A 24440-nucleotide genomic window follows, 5' to 3' on the forward strand; every position below is an offset into this window, starting at 1 on the left:
GCATGTATGGTTTCCGTGGGCAGTTGACGGGCTGGTGAGAGAAATATGGAGCCACGGTGATTGTAAGATCATAATTGAAGAACGGCTGGACTTGAGCAATACTCGGTATATATTACAATGTTGCATATCATCACATTACTTAAGTTGTACACTAGACAGGCACTGGTGCAGAAGATGATTAATGGAATATGATATCAAAACTGGGTTTCCTACTCTCTGTAAGTGTTGATAGTCCACAACTGTCGTTTAGATATTGATTCAGCAGACAGCATCCGTGGGTGCTCTTCATGGCCATGTGGCTAACATAGAGCGGTTTCGTGAAAAGGGGTTGCGACGTGTACAGTACAGAGTACAGCAGGGTTATTTCCCTTTGACAGCAAACTGCCTATAACATCTTCACCGATATGGTCTCGGGAACAGTTCATTTTTTGTTGCATTCAGGAACAAGTATGTTGCTTAAATTATAGTCTGTTAATTGTCCAACACTCACTGTTGATTGCTCACTGATCTGACGGTCTTCCATGAATGTCAATTTCTCCACTAAGGGTTTCAGAACCCTGGACAACAGTCCTGCAATTTCCACATACTGTAGGTTTGCTATGTGGGGAGTGGGAAAGTGAAAGAAAGAGAGACTCTCGCTGGGTATTTTCATTGCAGAGCTCAGAAAAGTGGTCTATTACTAATTGCTGTGCTCAAATAGCAGAGCCCTCTACCAGAGCGACAATGTGCACCTATTTTGGTGACTGGGGGGAAAGTTATAGCCCAAACGCACTGAAAGCCAATTCTTATGCTCATGAGGCTTTTCAGTACAGATACAAGGTTCCTAAAACAACAAAATCGTTATTGTTAATTTATATATTTATATATGTTTTTCTTATTATTTCAACTTCCACCACAGGAGTAGACTCTGTACTGAGCTCCTCTGAGGCAGGAAGTATCAGTGGGAAACTAAAAGACCTGAACATGATCGCGGAAAAGCAGCTATTGACCCATTGAGGCCCCTGTGCCGTGAAAGTACTTACTAGCAGAAAATTAATCGTCTGAACATCAAAATTATGTTTTAATAGGAAATAAAAACTTCTCCATCTTTACTGCAAATAAATGAATTAGATCAATGTGACATTAGTGATACACACTGCCCACCAGGGCCGGCTCCAGGCATAAGCAGCATAAAGGGTTGCTTAGGGCCCCACGGCTGCTTGCGGTCCCCCAATTCCCTTTTAGGAATTTAGAGGTCTGAGGTCTGAACTTACTATTGAGAGTAAGAATAGAAGAATGCACCTGGTGCAATTTTGGTTGTGCATCATTCGGCAGTTTTTCCCTTGTTATGTCAGTCATTGACCATCACTCAATTAGCTATGTCAGCAAAAACAAATGTCATTGGTAGTTAGTCTAGGCCAGAGCCCTAACCTCCAGGAGCCCACCACTGATTTTGTTAGTCATTCTCTCTCAGATATCATTAACATGGTAAGTCATGGTAAAATGTGCAGAATTACAGGAAATTTGCTTTATAACTACAAAAATGTCTTTCCACCCTATGGCAAAATGTGTAGAATTGCAGAATATTAACTTTAAAACCCTCCACCAACAAAAGGGGAGGCAATACAATTTTTGCCTTAAGGTGAAACAATTAGATTAATAACAAATATCCCCATCAAAATGTGTCTGTTTAAGCTAGAGACATCTGTTTATTTGCATCCGCCAATTGCAACCGTACGCATCTGCGGTTGACTGCCGAGCTACAGCGGCATTTGTCAGACCATGAGAGATCCCAAAAACCGGTCCGCTCATGAAAATGTCTGTTGTTTCTGTAATGCTCCGGGTGTCGTGGGTGTAGGAGGAGGAGACAGAGAGTGCAATGCTGTGCTTTTTAATGCACCACAGGGTGCTCACAGCAATAACGGCCCCAAACACGGGGGACGAAAAATGTACAACTGAAATACACGACCAGGAACAAACACGTTCCTCTACTACAAAACTGAAGGTCACAATAAACAGGCGGGCCTGTCTAATAAAGCCCAACTAATCATTCACAAACAGGTGCTACCAATAAACATACAAGGAGGGGGAGGAAAGACAATCAGTGGCAGCTAATAGGCCGGTGACGACGACCGCCGAGCGCCACCCGACTGGGAAAGGAAGCCACCCTTGGTCGGACTCGTGACAGTACCCCCCACCCCCCCGACACCGGCCTCGAGGTCGCCCCTGAGGACGAGGTGCAGGGCGATCCGGATGGAGGCGATGGAAATCCCTCAACATGGATGGATCCAAGATGTCCCCCACCGGTACCCAGCACCTCTCCTCCGGACCGTACCCCTCCCAGTCCACGAGGTACTGCAGGCCCCTCACCCGGCGTCTTGAGTCCAGAATGGCCCGTATCGTATACGCCGGGGACCCCTCGATGTCCAGAGGGGGGGGGAGGGACCTCCGGCACCTCACTGTCCTGCAGGGGACCAGCTACCACCGGCCTGAGGAGAGACACATGAAACGAGGGGTTAATACGATAATAGGAAGGGAGTTGTAATCGATAACACACCTCGTTTATTCTCCTCAAGACTTTAAAGGGCCCTACACACTGCGGACCCAGCTTCTGGCAGGGCAAGCGGAGGGGTAGATTTCGGGTCGAGAGCCAGACCCTGTCCCCCGGTACAAACACGGGGGCCTCACTGCGGTGGCGGTCAGCACTCCTCTTCTGCCATCCACTCGCTTGTTGGAGAGATTCCTGGATGGCCCTCCAGGTCTCATTGGAGCGCTGTACCCATTCCTCCACCGCAGGAGCTTCAGTCTGGCTCGGATGCCATGGTGCCAGGACCGGCTGGTACCCCAACACACACTGAAAAGGGAACACGTTAGTAGAGGAGTGGCGTAGTGAATTCTGGGCCATTTCAGCCCAGGGAATATATCGTGCCCACTCCACTGGCCGATCCTGGCAATACGACCGCAGAAACCTACCCACCTCCTGGTTCACTCTCTCCACCTGCCCAATACTCTTGGGGTGATAACTGGAGGTCAGGCTGACAGAGACCCCCAAACGTTCCATGAAGGCCCTCCATACCCGGGACGTGAATTGGGGGCCCCGATCAGAAACGATGTCCTCCGGCACCCCGTAGTGCCGAAAGACATGGGTGAATAATGCCTCCGCAGTCTGTAGGGCTGTAGGGATACCGGGCAACGGGAGGAGACGGCAGGACTTAGAGAACCGGTCCACAATCACTAGAACCGTGGTGTTCCCCTGAGACGGCGGAAGATCGGTCAGGAAATCTACGGATAGATGTGACCATGGCCGTTGTGGAACGGGGAGGGGTTGTAACTTCCCTCTTGGAAGGTGCCTAGGAGCCTTACTCTGGGCGCACACCGAACAGGAGGAGACATAACCCTTAACATGCTTAGCCAAAGTAGGCCACCAATACCCCCCCCGAAGGCTCCCCACTGTCCTCGTCACCCGCGGGTGACCCGCGGAGGGTAGGACGTGAGCCCACCAAATCAGTTGGTCCCGAACACCAAGCGGCACGTACTTTCGCCCCGCCGGACACTGAGGAGGCGCGGGTTCCACCCGTAACGCCCGCTCGATGTCCGAGTCCACCTCCCATACCACTGGTGCTACCAGCTTTGAGGCGGGAAGGATGGGAGTAGGTTCGGTGGACCCATCCTCCGTGTCGTAAAGGCGGGACAGTGCGTCAGCCTTTACGTTCTGGGAGCCCGGTCTATAAGACAATGTAAACCGGAACCGGGTGAAGAATATGGCCCACCTTGCCTGACGTGGGTTAAGTCTCCTAGCTGCCCGAATATACTCCAGATTCTGGTGGTCGGTCCAGATGAGAAAGGGGTGCTTAGCCCCCTCAAGCCAGTGTCTCCACACCTTCAGAGCTCTAACCACCGCTAGCAACTCCCGGTCCCCCACATCATAGTTACGCTCCGCTGGGCTGAGCTTCCTTGAGAAGTGACTCAAGGCCATGGAATGGGAAAAGAACCATACTTATTTAGTTTGATATGATACAAAAAAATCTAGCTGTATTTTAGCATTAATGTCATGTTCATTATTTATCCCCATGTTAGCCTTATGGACTGAATTTCTACCTTATATTTGTAGGTTCTATTGATTGCTTGTCTTTGTTATTGTCTAAGCTGTACTGGCAAATAGCTGTGTTTCTATTTTCTGCAGACGCACCCAGACATATCATCATCCTTCTAGTCTGGCACTCAACCACAGTACCATGAGTCTAAGGTCCTGCCCTCTCTATTACTTCACATTAAGGGTGAAATGTTTTTTAAATCTGCAGAATTTGCTCCATTATCACCTCCACCTTTTCATCTGTCTCTGTGAGAGACATACATCTGTGAAATGGCCGTCTTCTCCCCCCCCCCCCCCCCCCCCCCCCCCCCCCCCTCGGCAAGCAGGCAGCAGTAACCTGCAGAGTCAGAAAAGAAGAGAAGAGAGAAGCAAGGAAAAGGGAGCTGAGTAATAGTTGAGAAGTCACTGATGGCCTGTGCAGTGCTGTGGAGAAAGATCACCATGAAACTATGTGAGTCTCTCACCAGGGGCTTGTTCAGACTTGCAACACAGGGCATACACTATGCTTCTCTTGGTTCCCCCTGTGTTAACATGAAAGACTCCTCAGCGTCCTGTCCTCTACTACTGTATGAAAATCTAGTGTGCTGTTTTGTTGCTGCTGTGATGTTCATCATCAACTATTTTAAGAGTTTATTTTTACTGTGAAGATAAAACTTTTAATTTTGCTCTATACTTGAGCATTTTCGATTTCAGAACAAATGTTTCATATAAGGCGACAGTACAGAATGCCACCTTTTAATTAAGAATATTTTCATACGTACGGTATCTGTTTAACTGTTTAGAAATGAAAGCACTTTACTGTATGTGTCATAAGTATTTGGGTAAATTCACTTATAGTGCATTAAAGTAGTCAAACGTCTTAGAATGAAATCCCATATGCCTAGCACGCAAGCTTGTGACTCTACAACCGTGTTGGATGCATTTGCAGTTTGTTTTTGGTTGTGTTTCGGATTATGTTATGCCCAATAGTAATGAATGGTAAATAATGTATTGTGTCATTTTGGAGTCCCTTTTATTGTTAATAATAATATAATATGTTTTGTAACTTTTCTACATTCATGTGGAGGCTACCACGATTACAAATAATCATGAATGAATCGTAAATAATGAGTGAGAAAGTTGCAGAGGCATTAAATATCATACCCTCCCGAAAATGCTAACCTCCCATATTATTGGTAATGGTGAGAGATTAGCATATCTTTGGGGTATGATCTTCGTGCATCTGTAACTTTCTCACTCATCATCATTGTCACCCCTGATCTGTTTCACCTGTCTTTGTGCTTGTCTCCATCCCCCTCCAGGAGTCGCCCATCGTCCCCATTATCCCCTGTATTTACCTGTGTTTTCTGTTTGTCTGTTGCCAGTTCGTCTTGTTTGTCAAGTTGACCAGCATTTGTCTTGTCAGCTCCTGTCTTTTCCCAGCCTCTCTTTTTCCTCGCCCTCCTGGTTTTTGACCATTGCCTGTCCTTACCCTGTAGCCGCCTGCCTGACCCTGACCCTGAGTCTGCCTGCCGTCCTGTACCTTTGCCTCTGTTGCTGTAATAAACATGGTTACTTCGACACGGTCGTCATCTGGGTCTTAGTCACGATTTATTCATGATTATCCGTCATCATGGTAGCGTCCACATTAATGTAACATCCCTGACTCTTCCTACGTTTTTTGTGAATTTTTGTCATGTGAGTAAATCATGCTGCCCGTCACTGTTGCCAAGCAGCAGAGGAAGTATTCTGATGAGCCTCTGAGGGCGAGGAAATGCAATTTTCAGCCTTTCTACATACACCCATACACACAACCCTTCATGTCACTTCTGTGGAGAGGGAGGGAAAGTTTGTCAATGTGTCATGCTACAGTATGTCTACAGTATGTCTACATCTGTAATGTGTTTACCCACATGAAAAAAGAGCACAGGTTACTATAAAATAGTACTTACTGTAGAATACTATACTATACTCTGTAGTATCCCTTGATCATACTTACCATAGGATTTCGTATTATACTGTAGAATACTATACTACACACTGTAGTATCCCCCTCGATAGTGTAGTTCCTACTATACAATTTTGTAGCATACTGTAGTATACTACAAATCTATACTGGCCTCAATTATGTGTAATACTTACTATAACATTTTGTAGTATACTGTAGAACACTATAGTAATGTCCGCAATAACACTACCGTTTTTTAAAACTATAGTAATACTACAGCATTTCATTTACATATACCCCACCCATTCCTATCACCCATATCCCAGCTCCTGGCTCCATGGCAAACAGATGCTTTTAAAGGAGCCCCATTCTCCATAACAATGGCAAATTGCCATGGAAGGCAGGATGCCAGCGACAGACCACAGAGTCAAATAACAATCAAAGGCCTATCAACCTCCATCACCTCAGAGAAAATCAAAGAACTACAAAATCAAGAAGTTGCCACACAAATATCAACAGGATCATCAGCAGGAGGACCGAACAACCTACCACCTTTGACAGGGACCATCTAACCTGGCCTGAAGACTCCACTCACCTGCTACTTAAAAAAAGGGTTCTTCATGGGTTTCTTTCATTACATGGTAGAAAAAACCTCACATCCCTGTCCATGTTACATAATGTTTTAACTGACAGCTTTTCAAACACACTGCACAGAATTGCACTAACCCCACCAAGTGTGTGAGATGTGGAGTAGAACACTCACACAAAATGTGCACCATAGAACAGCATGATGCCAAATGTGCCAACTGTGGGGGGGATCCCACTCTGCTGCCCTCCAAGCAGTGCCCTACCTACCTGGCCTTGGTAGGCCCCAATTAGCCTCTCAGTCCAGCCTCCGTCCCAGCCCCAAAACCAGGCCCGACCTGTCTAGAGGGCACTGACCAAATGCATTGACCTCCAAATTGAACTCCTTGGCCTATGCAAGGATAACTCATAGGATCATATCCTAAGGAGGGACAGGACCCAGAGTCACAGGGGAGGAGTGGCTCTCCTGATTAAGAGTTTTCTCTCCTTCATCGAAACATCCATCATATTAACCCCAGATCAATTCAAGCTAAACTAATGAATCACAACCAGAGTCAGGTTGACCAACATAACAAGCCTGACTCTGGCCTCCGACTACTGCCCTTCTGGAATCATCCCCTCCTCATCTCTTCCACCACCTGCTCCAGCAAGACAAACTCATAATTATGTGAGATTTCAATTCCAAACACCTGTCTTTCAACAGCAAATCTATCAACCTGGCGGGTAAAACACTCCACTCCATCCTGAATCCAAATGATCTTGTCTTATTAAGCAATGACCAGCCCACCTTCCTACTCAACATCATAGAAAATCACTAACACAACACTGGACCTCTGTTTCTGCACCCACGAGCCTGCTGCCAAGGTAGCCATGTTCTCGGGCATGTGGAGATGTAGGAAGGGACCACTTACTAATACTCCCTTCGCTCTCCCTCCATACCTAACCTGCAGGAAAAACAAAGAAATATGATTACAACACAGCAAACTGGCAAAAATACAGAGACATAGTATACACCAAGAACTCTGACCTACCCCCCCCCCCCCCCCCCCCCCCGTGACCCTAAACGGTGGAGCTGTGCCAGATTCTCTTTTCTGCCAGAGAATCTTCTGTCAAACACCAAAGCCATTCCAAACATCCCAGAACTCTTCCCCCTCACCTCATCCAGTTGAAACGGAAGGCACGTAGAGATTACATGAAGTACAGATCTGAGGAAACAAAAAGAAAAGTAAACCAGCTACAAACCCAAATAAGAACATTACAGGCTAAAGAAAGAGACACCTACTAGGATAGATAAAAAAATAAAAACTAAACACTGATCCAAACCCCAAAACCTTCTGGCAAAAAAGTTGACATGTTAAATGGCAGGGCAAACAGCTCAAAAGTAACAGTGTTGAAACACAATGGGAAGATTGTCAAAGAGGACAGTAAAAGGGCTAACATATAGTATTTAAAGACCACCTACAGCAAGTCCATTCCTGTCCTCCAGGCCCCCTAACCCCATCAACCAGCCAACTAGCCTTCTCTGCAGACTAGGTGAGTTCTTCATGAGGGTCTTGGCCGACAGGCTTCAGAAACATTTTGATCAGTGGTGGTCGGTGACGTTTAAGATGAGGGAGAATAATACTTTTTTATGAGCGTGGTCTTATTTCTATTACAATATTGGACGACTGTCATTCATAGTACATTCACCCAGCTCAATATAACTTCGATAGGTTTAGGCTACTATACGATACTCACATTTTCCTTGTTCCCATCCTGAGGTTACTACGACCTAGCCTATGAATGACCGTTTACAACGTAGGTGCACAGGTCAGAGAATTATGAGTAATCAAGGTGACAGGCTGTTACGCGGAGTGGAACAGGGAAACCCAAGACCAGACTCAGACAAGGAGACTGGGATGAAGTAACCAAGGTATTTTTGGTAACACGGGGAAGATGGAGTGTAGGCCAGGAGAAGCTCGGGCGGGTTGCAGGAAACCAGGTGAGGCGGTTGAGGCTGAAGCGTGAGGGGTTGGGACAGGGTGAGCAGGTCCGGAGGGGAATCCAAGGGAGCAGCAGAGTGGGGAATCTAGGGCAGAGTAGCAGGTTGAGGAGACGTGGAACTGGAGACAGGAACCAGAGTCAGAAAGGGCAGAACTTTCTGCGGGGAGGAAAACCGTGTCAGGCAAGGAAAACAGGCACAGCAGGATAACAGGATCTAAATAGTAACAAACGGCTAGAAACTTAGACTGACTGAGCAGAGATTACGATCTGGCAGTGTGGATGTGGCAGGACTGAGTATTTGTAGAGGTCTTGATTATGGAACAGATTGCAGCTGGTGGAGATCTGCTCTGACTCCAACACACCTGTCTCCACCCACACACACACACACACACACAGAGGGAGAGGGAGTGAGAACTGGGAGAGCGGCGGCAGGTCAAGGAGACACAGGATGAGCAGTAGAGGGCGTGGCAGGAGCAGATGTAACACAGACAGCAACACATTAATTACCGCCTTGCACACTCTTGCCTACATCTAGCTGATCTAGGGAGTAATCATTAGTCCACAATGAGAGTTTCTCTTGGACAAATTCAGCCATGTCTATACCTTTTTCGTTTTGTTTGCTTCCGAGTGGCCCAGCCAGAGCCCGGACTTGAACCCAATCTAACATCTCTGGAGAGACCTGAAAATAGCCATGCAGCAACGCTCCCCATCCAATCTGACAGAACTTGAGAGGCTCTGCATAGAAGAATGGGAGAAACTCCCCAAATCCAGGTGTGCCAAACTTGTCATACCCATGAAGGCTGTAATTACTGCCAAAGGTGCTTCAACAAAGTACAGAGTAAATGGTCTGATTGCACATGTAAATGTGATATACGTATCAGCTTTTCATTTTTCATTAATGAATTCTAAAAACCTGTTTTTGTTTTGTCATTATGGGTTATTGTGGGGAGATTGATGAGGGGAAAAAAACAATTTCATCAATTTCAGAAGGAGGCTGTAACCTACCAAAATGTGTACTTTCCAAAGGCACTGTAAATATAGTAATACTACAGTATTTATACCATAGTATACTATAGTACTTTTTAATGTGGGTACTTATTATTACTTGTTTCACCCTTTTTTTTGTTCTTCTATTTTTACTTTTACTTTCCCAGTTTTGCTTGTTTGGCAACCTCCCTAATGTTTTTTTTTCCTCCACGAGTTGTGCCCCTCTTTGTTTCATCGGCAGTTGGACTGTGGCCTTTGATGAACTGTGAGAACCATGATGGCAGGCCCCTTTGAGAGGCCTGGGGAGTTGGCACAGGGAGAGTCCTAGTAATCAAGCCCTCTCAGGCTAAAGAAGGGAGAAGGGGGAGCCTTTGAAATGTCCTTTGTTCTCCAAAGTCAAATTAAACAGTGAGCAGCAGCATGCCACCGAGCAACTTTCCTTACTAGCTGAGAGCAGCATCACTGGCAATTTGAAGAGAAGCCAATAAACACAGGAGCAGAGAGAGCACTGGGGTGTTGTTGATCATTTCCCCAAAGGACGTGGTCTATCATGCTTTTGGATCATTGGCTGTCCAACCAATTGCATTATGCCCTCAAAGCCCAGGTCTTCTGTGTTGTTGTCTTCTCATTAAATCCAAAAGACAAAGGAGTTAATTAAAGATCCCCCAACAAGCTCTGTCATTAAGAGAACGGGAGGTAAGGGATGTGCTTCATGAGAGCCTCACATTGTCAAGTCATATTAATCATGTAGAGACCCTCATTGAGAAAACCAAGCTGGTACTTCTGGTACATTTTTAGAACCGATTTCCAACTGAGAAATCCAATCAAAAACACATTCCCTCTTACGCATATTTTTCTTCCTCTATTGTATGGGATAGCAAACTTTCAACGGTAAATGTAATATATTTGTCCAGACTTTGTTTCAGTTTACAGCACTGGGGGAATCCAGAGAGATACACTTCAAGCTGTGTGTGGGTTGAATATAATACAGTCTTGCTAAACACTATTTGATCCTGTACCATTTGCTTAATTTCAGCAGACAGGGAGGCAGGAGCAAGCAGTAAAATGACAAAGTGCTGATGGGAGATTTCATTGTGTAATATATTTACATATTGCTGACTGGACAGACTTGGGCTCATCGATTAATTAATCATCATTGCATGACAGCCATCAATACTCTACCCAGAGCTCTACCCATATCTAAAGTTAGTTTCCCTAAAAAGGTCATTTTGTTGGTGAGCATCCAGTGTCCTCGTTAATGCCATAACTGCAATACTTCTGCTTACAGTAGAATCCAGTAGAATTCAAAATAACAAAATGTGTTTTTGCACAAGGACATTGTAAAGGAATTAGGATAGGGGGAGTATTCTCAGAGGAAGATGACACAGGGTCAGTTGTGTGTTCAGCTGAAATGCCAGCCAGCAATGTGACCTCTCCCCATCTGCTTCCTTGCGCCACCTGAGAAAAATATTTTAAAATATATTAAATACCTCAGTAATGTCCGCAAAAACACTGCAGTCCGCAAAAGCACTACTTTATTTAACTATAGTAAATACTACAGTGTTTAATTTGCATATGCCCTGCCCATTCCTCTTCCCATGTCCCAATTTGTGTCACCCATAAGTGAAAAACCTATTGTGTTACATACAAGTTATAGAAAAGAGCAGAAGCTATATCTATCTATATCTATCTATCTATCTATCTATCTATCTATCTATCTATCTATCTATCTATCTATCTATCTATCTACCTACCTACCTACCTACCTACCTACCGGTTATAGAAAAGAGCAGAAGCTTTGAAGCTCCCCAGTCTTACCTACCTACAGGTTATGAAAAATGTGCTCTTTTAGTATTTCTCCAGTAGGTTTCCTCATGGAGAAAGCCTCCACTTCTTTGTCAAAGATAATAAAACAGAAAAACTATAATAAATACTACAGTCATGTCTACAAAAACACTACAGTAAATACTACAGTATACTACAATTCGCAAAAACTACATTGATTACTTAAGCAATATGGCACGAGGGGTGTGGTATATGGACAATATACTAAGTATGGCTGTTCCTGGATACAGCCCTTAGCCATGGTATATTGGCCGTATACCAGAAACCCCCAAGAGGCCTTATTGCTACTATAAACTGGTTACCAACGTAATTAGAACAGTACAAATATTGTCATACCCGTGGTATACGGTCTGATATACCACAGCTGTCAGCCAATCAGAATTCAGGACTCTAACCACCCAGTTGATAATATCCTATATAGCACAGTTTTCTTTTACTTCAGTATTTATACTATTGTTAACAGTAAATACTACAGTATACTCCAATATACTACAATAAATTCTACTCTTTAGTCTGCAAAAACACTACAGTATACTATAGTATTTTTTTGTATACTGTGGTATGATTTCCTTCTCCATTTCCTCTCCCCTCTCCATGGGTCTAAGGAACAGATGGAGCACGGTGCTTCCAAAGCCCCATCATTACAGGATGGATTATGTCACTGGCAGGAGCCCTCCATTGTTGTCTATTTGGTGTATCGTTATCTCCAAGGTAACAGGGGTGGCTTCCAAAGCTACATTGTGCCAGGCGTCCCCCTGTTGGAGTGGAAGAGAGGATCCTCGCTCCTTACTCACAGGCTGCTGTCTCCCTCACTCTCCAGCTGGGTTCCACTTCCAACAATGCGTATTTGTGTTCTTATGATGTGGGAACCAAAGGACACTGTTTCCTCATATGGCCATGTTTTTTATTTGGTCTATATTACCTCTGAATTCTAATGTCTCATACACACACACACTTTTCTTTAATGAGTCAGTGATTCATTACATGATGTTCTGGCTGTAAGTGGGTCTCTTTGTTAAGTCTCATAGCGCCACTTACTGCAAAAATTGCAGCAGTGCGATAGTGTGCTTGTGCTAGAAGGCCGCTAGGTGGCGACAATGTAAAACATTAATCATAGACTTTCCCTAAGTCTCTCCTTGGACTGGTGCAGTGCCCTTTCTATATTGACATTGGGCGTGTTCAAGTGGATCACTTTTGTCAAGACGTTGACCATCGTTACGTTGGACACCGCCTTTGAAAGTGTGTTGCTTTATGGGTATAAAGATTGTCTGACTTGTGACTACATGTCAACTGTATGGCCTTTACAACAACCATGTGATCAAAGGTCATGAACTTTCGACAGCAGTCGACTGGACAGTTGCTCCTCACCAACTGTAACTTGAAGTCGGAACCAAAGCATTGTGGGAGACAACTTTTTTCTGTTTTTTTTCTAAGCAAAAGGCGCTACAGACTCCTAAATTGTTGATGTCGCCACCAATCATTGGTTATTAAATCTGCATGCTTACTGTTTTGGGTGAATTACTATTTAGAGCTTAAATACATCTTCATCCTTACATTCTTGCAATCTAATTACATAGACCTACATGTGATCCAAATGTGGGGGCAACATTGTAAAACAGAGTGCATGTGGGTTGGTTTCTGTATGTTTCGACAGACATTTTTAAAGGACAGACATTTTCCACATGCTTCAGCACTTGGCGGTCCCGTTCTGTGAGCTTGTGTGGCCAACCACTTTTCGATTGAGCCATTGATGCTCCTAGACGTTTCCACTTCACAATAACAGCATTTACAGTTGACCGGAGCAGCTCTAGCAGGGCAGAAATTTGACAAACTGACTTGTTGGAAAGGTGGCATCCCATGACGGTGCCACGTTGAAAGTCACTGAGCTCTTCAGTAAGAGCGGTGTGCTCGATTTTATTCCCCTGTCAGCAATGGGTGTGGCTGAAATAGCTTAATCCAATCATTTGAAGGGCTGTCCACATACTTCGTATATATAGTGTATCTGTTTTTTTTGCATTGTACGCCTCTCATTCCTCCGCCTCCGTCTATGTCGCACTTCCACATCTGTGGTGAATGGTGCCAAGGCTAGAGCCGTGTTTGTCAGACCATCCCTTAAAATGGGACGCCTCACAAAATTGTCTGTAGCATCCGAAACTGTTTTTCAAACCCCTCTACCGGAAAGACGAGACTCTCACGAACACGATCCTGTTCCAGATTTGCTCTACGACCCCTACAGACGTCTTCGAACCCAACTCCTGTCTGTAGCGTCCGAACAGTTTGGGCTACACACTAATATGTGAAAAGGTGAGACTCACAAGAGTATGTACGGCGGGTTGTTTGGCTCTAGGACGCCCACAAGCCTCACAAGACTCGTCTGAGTTCCCCCGGTACCATGTATGGACTGCATGGAGACTGTTTAGTGACAAAGATAAGGCACGTGTAAAAAAAAAATAATTCAATTCCAGATCTATCTTACATCTCTCAGATATAGGACAGACACTTCGTAACAATGTGTTTATATGGGCTAATAGTAGTAAGCCCAAATGCAATGTTTAATCAAATGATTTTAGTATATATTTGTTGATACTTCAAGAGGTCTTAAACTTAATGCATAATGACCCTTGGTATTACCTTCATAAAACAATTCCATATAATAGCCTAGTAGAACCCCCCCAATAACTTATGGTTTACTGTAATAATGGGTTTAAAGGGGGCGTGTGTATGTGTGTGTCTCAGTCACCAGATATCAACCGAATTGAACGCTTACAGGAGATTCTGGAGCGGCACCTAAGACGCCGTTTTCCACCACCATCAACAACACACCAAATTGTGCAATGTCTCGTGGAATAATGGTGTCGCATCCCTTTAATAGAGTTCCAGATGCTTGTAGAATCTATGCCAAGGCGCATTGAAGCTGTTCTGGAGGGTCATGGAAGACACTATGTTGATGTTTCCTTTATTTTGGCAGTTACCTGAAGATACTCATTCAGGCTGTCTAAACTATTTTCTGCCAGCTGGTGGCAGCACAGTATCATCACTAGACATCCTTTAGACATTCTGGACAAAATAGAGAATCCAAAATAGGCTCACTTCTAAAGCTGGTGAACTGCCCCACTATACAATTTTCTTACACGTCTTTCTCTTTGAAGATTTGCACCACTGCTAGCTAAAAGAAGCAGAGCTATGCTGGATTGGATGCTATTAAGGATTAAAAAACTTCTATGTGGGATTGAAAAAACTTTTACTCTGTAACAATCTCCTCTAGCTAAGTTAAATCCTCCAACGCCAATACCTTGACTGGTTGTTTACATTTTTTTTTATTGGCCTGGTTACCTTTGTATCTTATAAAACATCAGTCCCCTTTTCATCTGTCTCTTTGGTTTCAGTATTCTCCAGAGAATGTCCAGGGGCCAGGACGTCACATAGACCCCAGTGAGGTAATTCTTCCAGGATGCTCCTGCTACACCTACTCCTGCCTGAGAGAGAGCTCCTCCTGCCTGCAGACATACGGACAGACATACGACAGGCTGTCACCAGGACCAGAGGAGATACATTCAATTGTTACTGCAGGCCTGTGCTTGAGTGTAACGCCTTGTGTGGCTGTAGTGAGGTCTGCAGGTAACCAGGTGGTCCAGAGAGGCCTGGGGTTCAGGTTGTGTGTCTACCCCACAGAGGACAGGGGCTTGGGGGTGCGAGCTCTGGAGCCCATTTCCTGTGGGACCTTTGTGTGTGAGTATGCTGGGAAAGTGCTCTGCTTTGAGGAGGCCAGGCATAGAAAGCTTGCACAGGGGCCTGAGGACAACAACTACATCATTGCTGTGCGGGAGTATGCTGGACAGGGCCCAGTCAATGAGACCTTTGTGGACCCTATTGTGGTTGGGAATGTGGGGCGATTTCTGAACCACTCCTTCCAGCCCCACCTGTTCATGGTGCCTGTCCAGGTGCACTCCCTGGTGCCCAGGCTGGCCCTGTTCACTGGCAGGGACATCACCCCTCAAGAGCTCACATTTGACTATTCAGCGAGCTATAGAAATACACACTCTATGGGTTGGTTCAGAGTGACCCTGGGACAGAAGCCAATGGGACAGATACCCTCCAGAGGAAACCATACTGCTGTGGTGCACAGAACTGTGCCCAATTCCTGCCACTGGACATACCTGTTCTCAACAATTAGATAGAGGAAGGTGGTTATTTGTTTCATATCTGTAAGTTGATGTTTTGTAACTTGAAGTGATCGTGTTGTACTGGAAAGGAGAGACATTTTGCACAGAACCCTTGCTTTTTATTTTTATTTTGGTCGAATCCAACTCTCCAATTCTAATGCGCGTGTTATTTTATTAAATGTAAATTCTGCACCCAGTGTGTCAGTTGATTGCTAACAGCATCGTCCATCATTGCAGATAAAGATGGTTCTCTATGACACATCAGTTGCTCCACCTACACAGTCTGCTGATGTAGTCATCCTGTCCGTACCAGTGTGCCATCCATCTGGATTAAAGGGGCAATCCGGGATTGCTCCATTTTGGACTCATGTAACCATTGATTCTCGAATAATATAACGGATGGGGTACGACAGCTTCGGCTGTCCCAAAATATAAGCTTGTTATATTGTAAGTCTAAACATGCACTGCTTCAAAACATGGTTAAAATCTCATCGATGGTCAGTCCTTGCAACCATAGCTCTGTCTATGAATTTGCGAGTGGTTACATTTCTCCAGTTCATCCCTCAGCTGTTAACCAGAACAAGTGTCACGGTGACCGCTTTGTTTTTCTAAATCCTGGATTGACCCTTCTATGATGACCCCCCACTGTTCTCTCACGATTGCCAACTGTCTCACTGTCCCCAACTCCTTTCTGTTGGATGGGATCGCTGGTCTGATATAGAGATACAGCATTTCTGTAAAAAAGTATAAACTCCATCTGTGTTGAGCAGACCAACTAAAAGCTCTCTCTGTCAGAGAGTACTTGTGCTATGTGGGGCACGTCCCACCAGACCTAGCAATCGAAACACTTCAGTCCCCAAGTCTCATCATGCCCTGCCTGGACTGTAAGCCCTCGCCCGACCGCAGATGAATCTATCAGATCTTTATGCCAACCGTCTGATATTGACTACAGTAAAAGACGGGTATGGCTTTTTAGTGGTATGTACTATACTAGGGTTTCCCAAACTCATTGTTCTTGCCCTAGCACTACACAGCTGATTCAAATAATCAAAGCTTGATGATTAGTTGGTCATTTCAATCAGCTGTGTAGTGTTGGGGGGGGGACCGAGTTTGTGAAACCCTGTATTATACAAATCATGTGTGCTCCTAGATTGGCTTTTAAATGTTGTGTGCAAAGATATTTCCGTGTCAATAGAGATGATCCCCACATTCATTTAACCTTCAAAGATACAGAGCATAGAAGTTATGGGCATCTAGTCTTCATCCCTCAACTTTACAATTCTCTATGTATTTCTGTATTCTTTCAACACAGTGCCCCCCTTGAAGGTATCTTCAGCTTTTCATTGGAGCCAAATCTCCAGAGGTGTGAGACATTAAGATGGGCCGGAGGGTATTTCAATATAGTAACGGGTCTTATTCCCCTGCCACGGGAGGGGCCACTGTGTCCCACTTTACTGTGACCATTCTTAAATGAGGCCTCTCTCCTCTCAAATGTCCCCACTTCCAGTCTAAACCCGCTTTCATACCAGCTGCTTATTAATATCCACATCTGGGTTAATTAGTACAGATACCATGGCGTGTTCAGTCCAGAAATGAGACCAGCGCTCCAGTCACGTTGTGGGGCTGGGGGTCGAGCAGCGCGGCTCAACCACTAGGTGCACTCATTTTACTTCACCCAGGTTAAAGCGTGGGCGGAATTGGCACATTTTAGACCATCTTATTGGTCCTAAAATGAAATCTCTGCCCAGCCGGGGCACCAGCCAGGCAAGCTTAAAGAACGCACCCATCCTCTCTAGCATGTTGGGGAGATGGTATCAGTGTCAGAGAGAGAGATGAACTATAAAGGATGTTATGCATCAACCTACATTTTCTCAGCTCTATAATGAGGGTTCCCTTTGCTCTATATGTTTAGTTTGTTATGTTTGGTTCTGATTGACCATGGGAACGCTTCTTCTGCCATTCCACTTCTATCAGAGGTGGCACAGTATATCAAACACCTGTGACCAGTGAGATTTGTCTTTCATCAAGGTAGGGTTCAGGTTGGTCTGTGACAGCAATTTTTTCACGAGGAAGCATTTTTCTTTCACCTGAGTAATTCTGTGTCCGAGCGTTCCAGAACATGTCGAAGCAGAGACCTAATCCTGTTTGTAATACTTGATTTATGTAATTTTGTGAGTAAGCAAGCGACCCCTTAAGTCCCTATGGCAACAGGATGTGTGTACAGAAGGCGATTGGACAGCAGGGTTGTGTGCATGGTGCCGGACAAGCAGTCTTCCACACACACTGTTCAGGACTGGAGCTGGAACTGAGTGCCTCATTCCCAGAACAGTCACCTAGCAACCAGCACTTAACCACATGAGGTGAACTTCCTCATGGTGATTGCAGTGGGCAGCTGCTACAGCACAGCCTTGGTCACAGCCACACCAGTCGCAACACTTAAGACGGACAGACATTGATTGTAGACTACAGTATGTTACGCTGTCCTTCTATGCTAAGACTACAACTTGAGTGATACCTGTACCATTTATTTTTGACCTCAAGAAAAATGTCTACGGCCGAATGTTTTGCTCAAAATGTCTTCTAAAATGAGCGTGTCATAGCCTTGAACTTTTTCTTATCCTAGATACATATATAGTGTTAGATACGGGATATTTATTGATCGAATTCATCATGAATCATTTTGAGAGTTTAAATGAGTTTAAACTTTAATACTTCAAATGAGAAAGATGATCAAAAATAATAACTTGACTGGCCATAGTCAGGTCCATACGTATAATCAGAAGAACATTGAAGCCAGTGTGGTGGTACTTTCTTTTGTGTGTGTCCACTGACACAATCTATCGCCCTGCAGCTCTAGGCTACAACTTAACAGTGCCTGTTCCACTCATGCTAGGTTAATAAAAGCATGCTATGATGGAGACATGATAGAGACAACAAGTAGTGGGTGTATAGAGTCTATTTCAGAATGGTCAGTCAGAAATATGGTCTGGCAGCCTGTCATTACCGAAGTGGAGCACCTCTCTAATGAAGAAACAGATGTCATTGCCACCGAACTTGGGGCCCCAAAAAAAGAGATAAAGTCAACACAGATAAAAGAGATCTGTTGGGGCCATATCTAATTTCAAGAAAATTGTTCCAATAATGTTATGGCTTTTTCAGGGCTTTGGAGTTGTTTTGTAGACAATAATCACTGCACTGCTTTCACATAGTTGGGGATGGGTCATGACCTGATTGCGCTGACACGTTACTCCTCCATCTCCACTCCCTCTATGGATGTAAAGTAGTCCGAAAAGGACATGGGCCAATGGAAAAACATAGTATATAGATCATGCGCCAACAGTCTTCCCAGCACAGACCTGACTAACGAGACATGCTGGGCACGGTCAGCAGTATAGACCAAAATGTAATCTATATAAACCACTACGCCCCGTCCCAGCATGTCCCGAAACACTTTTTTTAATAAAGGCCTGGAAGACTGAAGGAACATTAGACAGGCCAAAAGGCATTATAAGATACTAGTAATTGCCCATGGTCGTGGAAAAGGCCATTTTCCATTCATCGCCTGCACGAATGCGCACCAGATTGTAGGAGCCCCTCAAGTCCAGTTTCGGGAAGTACGGCACCCAGTGCATTTGTTCGATGATGGTTGGAATGAGGGTTAAAGGATAGCTGACCTTGACGGTGGCTTTATTCAGAGTTCGATAATCAATGCAGCGGCACAGTCCCCCATCTTTCTTCTTCACAAAAAAAGCTTGAGGAGGCTGGTGACTAGAGGGGAAGATAAAACCCTGCTGGAGGCTCTCCTGTACGTAGGTCTCCATTGTACTCGGTCTCCGTTTAGGTGAGGGAATAGACGTATCCTCTCGGGAGGGCTGCGTCAGTCAGCAGGTCAATGGCACAGTCCCAGGGGTGATGAGGAGGCAGGCGTGTAGCCTGGGTCTTTGAGAAAACCCTGTGCAGATCCTGGTACTCCTCCGGTAAATTCCACTTGAGGGGTGTAGTCCGGACTTTCCACCATAGTGGTGTTAACAGACACTGTGAGACACCTCCCCTGACACTCCTGTGACCAACCCAGCAGTCTCCTCTCAGACCAGTAAATAACAGGGTTAAGCCAACTCAACCAGGGGAGACCTAAAATAACAGGGTGCATGGGGGTGTCTATAATCAAAAAGGTGATCTGTTCTAAATGAGTGTCATGGATCAGCAGAGAAACAGGAACCGTGATGCATGAGCCCTGTCCTTATTGGACAATTATCCAGGGCTCTAACCGGAATGGGTGACTGTAGTGGAACCAAAGGGATGCGTAATGCAGTGTCCAGTGCACTGTCTAACAGATTCCAGGCAGCTCCGGAATCAATCAGAGCTAACAGGAGTGAGGGGCTAGGGTATTCAGGGAATTTGATGAGTTGACAGAAAAGGAGGGGAGATCTTGCATCCTGCCTGGATTGGAGCAGGGGAATTCCCTGGCTTGTCACCTCCTCACCTATTTGTGGATAGAGGGCAGGTCGGGGAAAAATGACCCCTTTCTCCACCAAAGGAGCAGAGGCCCAGATGCCTCCTTCTCCTACGCTTGGGAGGACACCCGTAATAACAAGTGCACAAAAATACACATAGCACCAAAAACCGAATAAAACAGAGCACAGGTATATTCACAAGACCAAAGGACATACTGTAGGACAGTGATCGACAAGGACAATGGGGAACAGAGGGCACACATATACACATACTAATCAGGGGGAATGGGAACCAGGTGTGCATAATGAGACAAGACAGTCCGAGGTTGGTGGTGATGACCCAGTTCAGATGTCAGTGATAGATCTCCAGAAACTGGTGAACAGAATGAGCAGCAGTACCGGGGGGATCCATGACAATATTGTGTATCATTGAACCAAACTACCCACCTGAACCTGCAGACCCATTGGCGTTTTCTATCTAAGCTGTAACAATCCTATTACCAATGTTCTCTCTCACCGCTACAGTCAGTGACAATCTCTGATAGTACAACATGTCTGGTGATTCAATGGAACATCGCTGTCTGATTTTTGCACACATTCATTTGAGTTGAATTGTCCCTTTTTTGTTAAAAGAAGTGTCAACTGTTTATTCATGGGAACATATACAGCGGGAGAGTAAGACAGACACGTACGTGTATAGTATGTATAAACATGGAAGTGAAAGCATGTCAGTAGCTCTGTCTGGTTCGTCACCAGACTGGATCCAAAGAGATTACCTGCTGTTAAAGGGTGTGGGTTAAATAGGTGAGTAACCCTGTGAAACAGGGTTAATAGGGGTTCTGTGGGATAAATAGGTGAGTTCATCATCACCCCTGCATGGCTCTCTGGACGTTCTCCTTGTTCAAGGTAGGTGCTCCTTGGTACAGTCTTCACACTCTTGGATCATTAAACGTAATTGAATCAAACACCACCTGCTAGACAATTTGTTCTGGTACATCTCTATTATGCTGAAATCAAGAGATGAGTTAGTATTTTGGTCTACAAAACACTGAGCAGAACGAATATCCCATGATATCAAGCATGTGATCTCCCCTTCTTGAAGTGATGGGTTGTGTACTTCCTTTGACCAAAGATGCAGCTAAATTCTAAATTCCTGCAAAGAATAATGTGTGGAGAAATACATAAGATGGAAACATCATTTTTCACACTTTGAGAGCAGCAATAGAAGTAATAGCACCAACCACTAGGCCTAATTAGAATGTCTCTGTAGCTGGTTTAATAAGCACATTTCCATAGGGGATTGCAAGGCCATTATAATGGCATAATTGTATTTTATTTTTAGTGAGGAAGAACTCTACCCTGTAGGGCACAGCACCAGTTCCTGTTCTTTTGACAGCAGGACCCAAATGAAACTGAACCAAATAAATACAAAACTTAAATAAAATAACCCTAGGCATGTACTTTGAAGAGAGGAGAGGGCAGTGATCTTCATGAGAACATGACATTAGACATTTTAAAAGCAACCATATGTTGAATCTTCAGGGCATAAAAAAAAATTGTATTCAAGTATTCATCCTACATTTTCTTAACATAAATTATATATTATTTTTTTTTCTCCCAACTTCTTCATAGCAACTTCTGTCCTGTTTCTGTCTCTCGCATCTGCATGGAACTAAATTCAAAACCCAGAAACCTGTCTGTCCGCAGACTGCTGTCCTACAACACACTGGCCAACAGCATTTGAAACATCAGATTTTATCAATGGGTGCATTCTACCTAATCTGGCATTTATTTTTACATTTCCGGCTTGGTTGATGGGATGCAAATGAAGAGAGGACAGGGAGGAGAGGAAGTTGCTATGAGAGTGCTCAGTACTCCCATGCAGGCAAGGCTTAGAGTAGAGTGGGGTACTTCTGAGATAAATAAACCAACCAGCCATGACTGTTCTTCCTCTGTCTCACTGGGATCTGATCCTACAGATGGAAAATATATAGCTGGTTACTTACCTTGAAATGAGATACATTTTGAAAAACAGAACACTTGACCCAGCTTTCCTATACAGTAGCTTACTGTTAAACAGTGGTCACCAACCTTTTATGAGTCAAGATCACTTTCTGAGTCAAAATGCAAGTCGACATCTACAGTACCACTCAATTTTGTTTTTTAAACATGGCTTAAAAAGGCACATAAACCAATTAAAACAGTTCTGGAGATTTGTGCAATGGGCTATAGGCTTAATACATTATAACTGCATATTTGCTAGGCTTGAATTGCCCTGTCAATTGTTCTTTTCAGACCATTTTGAAACTATATTTTCAAAAATCTGACTTGGAATACACTATAAATACACAAGTATGTCGACACCACTTCAAATTAGTGAATTCGGCTATTTCAGCCACACCCGTTGCTGACTAAGTATAAATTTGAGCACACAGCCATGCAATCTCCATAGACAAACACCGGCAGTAGAAAGGCTTTAATAGAAAGCTCAGTGACCTTCAACATGGCACCGTCATAGGATGCCACCACACAATCTCATAGAACTGGACCACCGAGTACTGAAGCATGTAGCGAGTAAAAAATCATTTGTCTACCGGGTTCCAAACTGCCTCTGGAAGCAACGTTAGCACAAAAACTGTTCGTGGGGAGCTTCATGAAATGGGTTTCCATGACCAAGCAGCCACACACAAGCCTAAGATCACCATGCGCAATGCCGAGCTTTCCGATGGTGGTCAGCCTGAGGGGAATGAGCAGCGGTGAGGCTGCCTTTCACGCAACTCACCGTCCCTCCGCTCACTTTCGTTGGGGACACAGACTTTTCTTGCTGTATTCGTTGAGTCTCTAGTCATGGTTTTAAAAGTGTTTAAATCTCACAGTATCCACTTTGCTGTGCGTTTGAGGTTCCTTTTTAAAGTCTGTGGCTCGAGGAAACTGTATAGACACGATCTGAGCTATCTGATTGGCCAGCGGTAGGCCTATAGGTGCGCTTGATTTGCTTTCTGGGCCTGCCGGGTAGGTGGAGTTCTACCTTCAGACACATTAAATGGTTCAAAATAGGAACACTTTGGCTTCACGGTGCTAATACTGCTGAATCAAGTGCACCTACTGCCAACAGCGTGAAAAACATTTAAGAAAAAGGAACGCAAGGCTTTATCGTTTTTTGCAGAGATGTTTTACATGTTTCTCCAGAGATGTTCGATCAGGTTCAAGTCCGGGCTCTGAATGGGCCACTCAAGGACATTGAGACTTGTCCTGAAGCCACTCCTGCGTTGTCTTGGCTGTGTGCTTAGAGTTGTTGTCCTGTTGGAAGGTGAACCTTCGCCCACAGTCTGAGGTCCTGAGCACTCTGGAGCAGGTTTTTAATCAAGGATCTCTCTGTACTGTTCTCTGTTCATCTTTCCCTCAATCCTTACTAGTCTCCCAGCCCCTGCCGCTGAAATACATCCCCACATGGATGGTGCCAGGTTTCCTCCAGATGTGATGCTTGGCATTCAGGCCAAAGAGTTCTTGGTTTCATCAGACCAGAGAATCTTGTTTATCATGGTCTGAGAGTACTTTAGGTGCCTTTTGGCAAACTCCAAGCGGGCTGTCATGTGCTTTTTACTGAGGAGTGGCATCCGTCTGGACACTCTACCATAAAGGCCTAATTAGTCGAGTGCTGCAGAGATGGTTGTCCTTCTGGTAGGTTCTCCCATTTCCACAGAAGAACTCTAGAGCTCGGTCAGAGTGACCATCGGTTTCTTGGTCACCTCCCTGACCAAGGCCCTTTTCCCCAGATTGCTCAGTTCGGCTGGGCGGTCAGCTCTAGGAAGTCTTTGTGGTTCCAAACTTCTTCCAATTAAAAACGATGGAGGACACTGTTCGTAGGGACCTTCAATGCTTCAGAAATGTGTTGGTACCCTTCCCCAGATCTGTGCCTCAATAAAATCCTGTCTCGGAATTCCTTCGATCTCAAGGCTTTGTTTTTGCTCTGGCATGCACTGTCAACTGTGGGACCTTATTATTACTTACATTGTCTTCAGAAAGTATTCATACCCCTTGACTTATTCCATTTTGTTTTGTTACAGCCTGAATTCAAAATGTATTAAATGTATTATTTTTCTCACTCATCTACACACAATACCCCATAATGACGAAGTGCAAACATGTATTTAGAAAATGTTGCAAATTTCTTGAAAATGAAATAAATAAATATCTCATTACACAACATTTGAGGACCTAACAAAACAAAAACGGACAGCTTGAAACAGCTTGAATACAACACCTTAATGACCCGTGAACCATAAAATGCACTAACTAGACTTAAACAGAACTATTACGAACATGGGATAAGGCAGGCAGTTACTTGGCTGGCAAATAAAAAGGAAGGAAGCAAAGAGAGACAGATTCAATTACATTGCCTAGTACTGTTGTAGTCTTGAGCT

General features: G+C 44.6%; 1 non-coding gene and 1 pseudogene across 1 annotated transcript; both read left to right on the top strand.

Annotated features, from left to right (window-relative positions):
- The first annotated feature begins 6767 nt into the window (after positions 1-6767).
- LOC110528958 lies at positions 6768-15669 on the top strand (annotated as a pseudogene).
- On the top strand, positions 11391-11443 carry LOC118965406. Its single transcript, XR_005052732.1, has one exon. It is a non-coding gene; the product is annotated as a U7 small nuclear RNA (small nuclear RNA).
- Positions 15670-24440: the final 8771 nt, after the last annotated feature.

The sequence above is a fragment of the Oncorhynchus mykiss genome, chromosome 7 (assembly GCF_013265735.2).
Source record: "Oncorhynchus mykiss isolate Arlee chromosome 7, USDA_OmykA_1.1, whole genome shotgun sequence".
Lineage (NCBI taxonomy): Eukaryota > Metazoa > Chordata > Actinopteri > Salmoniformes > Salmonidae > Oncorhynchus > Oncorhynchus mykiss.